A 7,297-nucleotide genomic window follows, 5' to 3' on the forward strand; every position below is an offset into this window, starting at 1 on the left:
TAAGCCGCCAAGAAGTGACGGCAACAATGTGTAATTGACAGTTGGGTCGAGCACGTGAAAAGTTCCTTGTGAATTATAGCGTTCGTTATAGCGCGACTGTGGAAATTAAGTGTATTGCAAAGTTGTATTCAGAAAGAATAAACCAGTTTTGTTTAGGAAAGGACTTGTATCGGTAAAGTTTCTTCGGAAAGGATTTTTACGGAAATTAACTAACGACCAGAGACGTAACAATATTTTAGTTCATATCGTTCCTATTAATTGGATTCCAACAAGTTAGTGGTACGTTTACAGATTTACAAACGCTAGATTCTAGGGTTCGTTACCTCGTAGTGGACACAGCGCAAATAGTGAAGGACGTATAAATACAGTATCAATACGGCTTTGAGATAACTAAAAAATTACATTGCACTAAAAAAACCAACAACAAATCGTGTTAATTTTTTTCTATTGTAAAAACCAATGAGTGCCAATTTCAAAAATGCAGACTTGCGTTCAATACCGGTTAATTTGATAAATCTTAGATTCAAAAATAACGTTTATCAGTCGGCTCTAGAAACTTAATGGTGTCCTAAGCCTACTTCAGTGTGCAACTAAGTAGAATGTTATGAATTTACGCTACTGAAAATTCTCTTATATTCCAAATGTCATTTTCTTTTATTTTATTTATCACAAAATGCATTATTCAGACTTAAGCTGTTTCGCTACATCGGTCATATTTTATTTGTTTTTCTATACTTTAAAAAGAAAATTAAAAACTCCTGCTTTACTAAATAGTTTTCAAACATATCTACTCAAAATATTGCTTCGATTATAGCTATTTACGATCCTACCAGCGTACAACTAAGAAAACTACAGTATTGTTATTGGCATTTTCAACCTGAATGATACTCTATTTAACACAAGGAGTGAACAGCCAAGTTTTTAGAGAATCCCTAAAGTTCAAGTACAGTCATCCCTAATTTAAAACTGCAGAGAGAGACGTCATCCACCATATATGTATCTACTCTTACCTCAATAACGAGATTGACTGTCACAGTTATAACGCTCCAACAGCTAGAAGTATGAAGTTTTCAAGTGGATATTGCAGTTCGAATCATGGACCTTCAGGTATGTGACCCAACGTGTTAACTACATGTATTTGGACACGATCTACCTGTAAGACTACAGACTTCATGAGTTTTTATTTGTTGGTATTTTATTATATACTGATAAGACAATATTTATAAAGTAGTTCAAACTGACCACATATTTAGTCTTTGAAGTAGACGTATAATTATTTGGACTGTTTTAAACGGAAAGAAAAAATAAAACATTGAGAAATTTAAAAACAAAAATTTTGTCATGCCTTTTTGTTTCGTATTAAAAATTATAATTATTTCTCGCTGTAAGCATACATTGAACGTGTCGCATACAGAGTATTTAATATATCATTGCCCCAATCTGTTTTTAATCAACAATACACTTTCTTCAAGACATAATGTGAGCATGGGAAATTTATTCAGTAAATACACCACAAACTGAAGACAAACTACACGATCTCCATATTGTATGTTATAAAAATTCAATAACGAATTTCACAAGTTTGGTTCGCATACTTGTGCTAATGTCGCCGCTTATAAAACATTGATTGAACTTTAACCAGATCATACGCTAGGTGCTTAAAGGTTTCGGGGCTCGGGCTCATAGGCTTGGAAATTTTCGGCATTTCAGTATAATATCGATCATGGTTTTATATTTTGATTTGTCAAGACACCAACTGAGGATTCGAGGCAGTGTCAAATAGAATTGGGGCACGTGCATATTTGGGCAATTATTCCTTCGTTTTCTATATATAAAAAAAAAAAACACTAGTAGAGGTATCACTTCGTTGATTCAAGTATGTCCATAGTTCAAACACGTAGCGCTATCTATGTTGTTTTTTTGCAATTTGATAATATAAATAGAGTCTCAACCACTTACTTCTGTGTTTATTGTACCTTAGAAAGCCTGAAAAACCCTTGTTTGGGGCATAAGGCCTCGTCAACACTGAATGTAATTGTCATTAACACATTATTACACGTTTTTATTTATTTTTACTATTAAATTCTTAGAAATATAAAAACAAAAATCTTTACATTGTACAACCATTGCCGCAGGAAGATATTTTGTTGTGGTCAGATCATTGTCACGTTGCCTTTTCTAGGGGGTATGGGGGCATGCTCCCAGAAAACGTTGGAAAATTTAATGCTATGATATTGAAACTTGAGCCACTTTAACTACAAATACCAGAGATGCTGTAATCGGGGGTGCCCACCCCTACTTTTACATATTTGACACATATATATATAGCAACTGTAAATTATCTTAGCTTTCTGGGAGGCATGCTCACAGACCACCTAGATTGAGCTTCCTCTGGCAGCACGGGAGCTGCTAAAAGCAACTCCTTAGACTTTCAACTTCTCATTGTAAAATCTGCATGTCTAGCCAAGCACCCCCCTCCCCCACTTTACAACTCCTTCCTACACTACTGAATAATGCATACATACAACGTAATGTATTGAATTAGATAAGCGCAAGACTACTAACTTGTAGCTATGCAAGCCATAACAAAGTAGTCAGGCCATGGCCTTACTGGCCTTAGCGCTTCCTACGGCCCTAACAACAAATGGTAAGCACAACACGTGGATGAGTACAATAGTGAAAAACTAAGGCTTGAACTACTGACCAGAAGAAAGGCAGCCAGTTTGTAGTACCTACTACAAAGACTTTGTAATTTTTATAACGCGACCACAACTGAAAGTACAGGGCGTATTTAGTGGCATAACATCTCGAAACTCGAATCCTTCAATTTATGAATTTAGAACTGATTTTTTGTTTAGAGAAAAGAAAAAAAAATGTTTCTACTCAAATTTTCTTCGTGTATTGAGGACTCGTTATAAAAAATATACCAGAACATCAATTCGCAATGATCGTCAACTTTTCACCTCACTCTGCCACACCTACTGCTTTCTGCAACTCTTCTCTCGCCTCCCCTTTACACCTAAGGACATTGTAGTGGCAGTTATGTTTTATTGATAAATATAAACTATCGGCCGAGTTAATTTTCCATAAACTGTCATTTTATATACACATATATATATATATATATATATATATTTTTTTTACTTCAAGGACTGGTATATACTTTAACTTAAAATTATTTTACAATGACGTTTAGGCCCGGCATGGCCAGGTGGTTAGATCACTCGGCTCGCAATCTGCGGGTCGCGAGTTCGAATCCCCGTCACGCCAAACATGCTCGCCCTTTATAATGTGACGGTCAATCCCACTATTCGTTGGTACAAGAGTAGCCCAAGAGTTGGTGGGTGGTGATGACTAGCTGCCTTCCCTCTAGTCCTACACTGCTAAATTAGAGACGGCTAGCGCAGATAGCTTTCGTGTAGCTTTGCGCGAAATTCAAAACAAACAAACAATGACGTTTCGGAAATAGTCAGATGTATACGGATGCGATTTCCTTTAAGTATCGATTAGTTTAGATCGAACCCCCTGTGGCATAGCGGTATGTCTGCGGACTTACAAGGCTAGAAACCGGGTTTCAATACCCCTGGTGGGCAGAGCACAGATAGCCCATTGTGTAGCTTTGTGCTTAACTTCAAACAAAGTTTAAATCGAACAGTTTTATTTGTTTCCAACTCAAAGTTGAATAGCTACAATTACTTTCTCGTGTACGAAAATCAACAGGGAACGCTTAGATAAAGTGATATTGATAATCTATACCAAGACGCCCCCCAGTGGCACAGCGGTATGTCTGCGGACTTACAAAGCTAGAAACCGGGTTTCAATACCCCTGGTGGGCTGAGAACAGATAGCCCATTGTGTAGCTTTGTGCTTAACTACAAACAAATTTTAAATCGAACAATTTTGTTTGTTTCCAAATCAAATTTGAATAGCTACAATTACGAAAATTAACAGGGAACGCTTAGATAAAATGATATTGATAATCTATACCAAGACATTGTCAAAAATCAAATAACTTTCTTTTATTCTTGAGCGATCTAATATAAATGTTTGTACGCCTCTTTTAGCTCAGAACTACAAGCCTCTCTGCGTTCCATCTACAACATGGAATCGAACCCTATGCCTGATCTGGGTCAGCGTTTGGTCATGTGTTCGCGACCTGTGAGGGTCAGTTGCTGTCTAGGCCTCTTCTTCCCTCCTTTGCGGTTTCTGTATTCACTGACAAATGTTATATGATCACTTCACGAGATCATGACTCGAACACTAAGTTGGATTACTTGATCCTATTTTCTTCTTCACGGCCATGTCCATGAATGATAAACTCACAGCATTTAGGGCTTTTTTTTTTCCACTTCTCTTAAGTTGGTTGCGTAATATTCCTACACTTCTGTTATAAGGTTGTTCTCTGTATTTGTGAATAAACTGTTTGGGGTATATCTCGGTGCGTGTCTGTATAGATTGGTGTTCGGTCGTATTGTGCACGACCTGGGAAAGTTAGGTGCTATTAAGACCTCTTTCTTTCGAATTAAACTCTCTCTCTCTCTTTATTGGGATCTGGGAGGGTGAGATTTGGTGCTTCCACCTCTTTCTCCCACTTGCATTGGTATTTTAGAAGCACTATTAATTCCTGAACATTTCATAAATCAAGGTGTTTCTTTCATGTAATATCATTAGCATGATTACAAAACCCCTATCAGGACCATGTCCGTTTATGTTCAACGTTTAGTATTCACTGATATACACCTTTCTTCATTAGGTATATTATCTGTCTCACATATCACAAACAGTCCCATATAATCCAGTGCTTATTAATTCTGTAATATCTGTAGTATGTGTTGACATAAATACCCTTTTTTACACAAATAATATATTGGGTAAGTCTAGCAGCAGGTGGCTGATTGTTGTACTTACAGTACATATTTATAGGTGAGAAGCATTTAGACTCATTTTCATCATGTATGATATAGGGTTCAAGTGAACGTAAGACTCATTTTCATCATGTATGATATAGGGATCAAGTGAACGTAAGACTCATTTTCATCATGTATGATATAGGGGTCAAGTGAACGTAAGACTCATTTTCATCATGTATGATATAGGGATCAAGTGAACGTAAGACTCATTTTCATCATGTATGATATAGAGATCAAGTGAACGTAATATTTAATTTTTACGTAATTTTTTACGGATGTATGTGTATGTTTTGTTTACAAGTCTGTCACAGAGTGGTTGTACATTTGCATAGTAATGTAAGAAATGTGAGTTTTTTTATGCGTGGGATATTATATGCACCAGTGTTTTATAATGTTTGTAGTTTGGTTTTGATTTTTCTTTGTGTTACGTTAATCCATGCCAGACAGGTATGCTCGACTGCCGGCTGTATATACTGTTTCTATATTTTTATTTTATTTTTGGGTGATGTACTGGGTTTTTTCCGGACAGACTTCTAACCTGATCAAGTTCACTCGTTTCCATATTTTGTTTGTAATTTCGTTTATGTGTGTTTGTCATGTTCATTTAGCATCATAGGTGAGGCCTAAAAATTTGTTGATGCAACAGTCTGGAGGAGGATTGCATGGAGATAGATTTCAGGTTTGTTTTTAAGAATATTTTTAAGTTTTATAAGTTCTAGTACTTGTGTCTTTGGTATATAAATGTTTATTCTTTTCTTTTGGCAGTATTCTGCTATATCGTTTAACGCGGTGTTACGTCTCTGTTCGTTTGTTAATTTTCCGTAAACATTCTTTCTGAAGAAACTTTAGCGATACAAGTCCTTTTCTTAAATAAAACTAGTTTATTCTTTCTCAATACAACTTTGCAATACACTTAATTTCCACAGTCACGCTATAAATTAAACAAACGCTATAATTCACAACGAGCGAACGATTCACGCGCTTGACTCAGTTGTCGTCTCTATCTGCAATTCAATTACCTTCCATTGTTGCCGTCACTTCATGGCGTCTTATATACATGAATACCGCATATCTAGTAAACACTCGAGCATTCACGAACGTTCGAAAATATGACGTGTTACTAGCGTCACGTGACCCCCGCTGACGTGTCAGCAGGTTGTAAGTTCGTGGCTGCCATGGAAAGCGTGTGGGAACTCTTCCAGATTACTACATCATACGCAAAGTGTGAGGTATAACAGAAATTTGTATCGGTCAGTGGTATGTCGCTTACATGCATGATGAACAGTATGGGGCTAACTAACCTTCCTTATGGGACACCTGCCTCAGGAGTAAAATACTCAGAGTAGGTGCCCTCATTACCTGACATTTTCTATTATCTAAGAAGTTAGATAACTGGCGAATCATACCTTGTGGTAGTTACATCTCTAGCCCCCAAAATCTTATAAATGAGTGCCAGACGGTGTCGAAAACCTTCTCTAGACCGAGCAAGCAGACGACCGTACATTCCTTGTTATTAAGGTTAGCCATTACGGTTTTCGTTTGTCTAACTAAATGATCAGTGGTTTGTCGAAATTTCCCGAAACCATTTTGCACATCAGGTAATTTTAAATTTCTTTCCAAATATATATTTAATCTGTTGCTTATTTCTCTTTCGAGAATTTTGTCTACGCAGTTGGTCAAGCTGATTGGTCTGTAGCTCTGTGGTTTATTTGCTGGTTTCCCTTCCTTTAAGAACATGAGAATATTCACTTGCTTCCAAGAAACGTGGATAAACCCTAATGTTAGGGAGAGGTTGAAAAGTGTCTTTAGATGTTCGTTCAACAGCTGAGTGCCTTTTTTTAAAAATAGTAATATGGCTTGTGTGCCATCTTCCCCAGGTGCTTTGTTGTTGGTATGTTTTATTGGTAATAAGATCTGGGTTGTTGTTATTTCACTTGTGATATTTGTGTCCAGTGTGTCTATACTTCTCGTTGAGGTTGTGTGGTTTGTTAAGCTTACAGGGAAAATCGGGGAGAATATATTTTTATTTTATTCAATGATATTATTTACATGGTTTTGGTGGTCGTCGTCCATATCAGTGTCGTTTTGTGTTTTGAAGATGTTGTGGAGGTGTTATTTAAATACTTTGGCTTTTTGTATGTTCGTATATTCGGTTTATTATCGTAAACCAGTGTTTGGTAGTGTTACGACAGCGGAAGTCATGTGACCCTGGTAACACGTCATGAGATTCTAGAAGGATCATGAAGGCCCGAGTGTTTGCCAGACGCCCCCTATTTTAGTATATAAGTCCGGAAAATAAAGCGGAGAAGTGACGGCATAGATAATTGCAGATAAGGAGATATAGAGATAGATAATCGAATCAAGTCGCAAGTAAAGTGCGTGAATCG

This window comes from Limulus polyphemus, unplaced genomic scaffold (assembly GCF_000517525.1).
Source record: "Limulus polyphemus unplaced genomic scaffold, Limulus_polyphemus-2.1.2 Scaffold2740, whole genome shotgun sequence".
Lineage (NCBI taxonomy): Eukaryota > Metazoa > Arthropoda > Merostomata > Xiphosura > Limulidae > Limulus > Limulus polyphemus.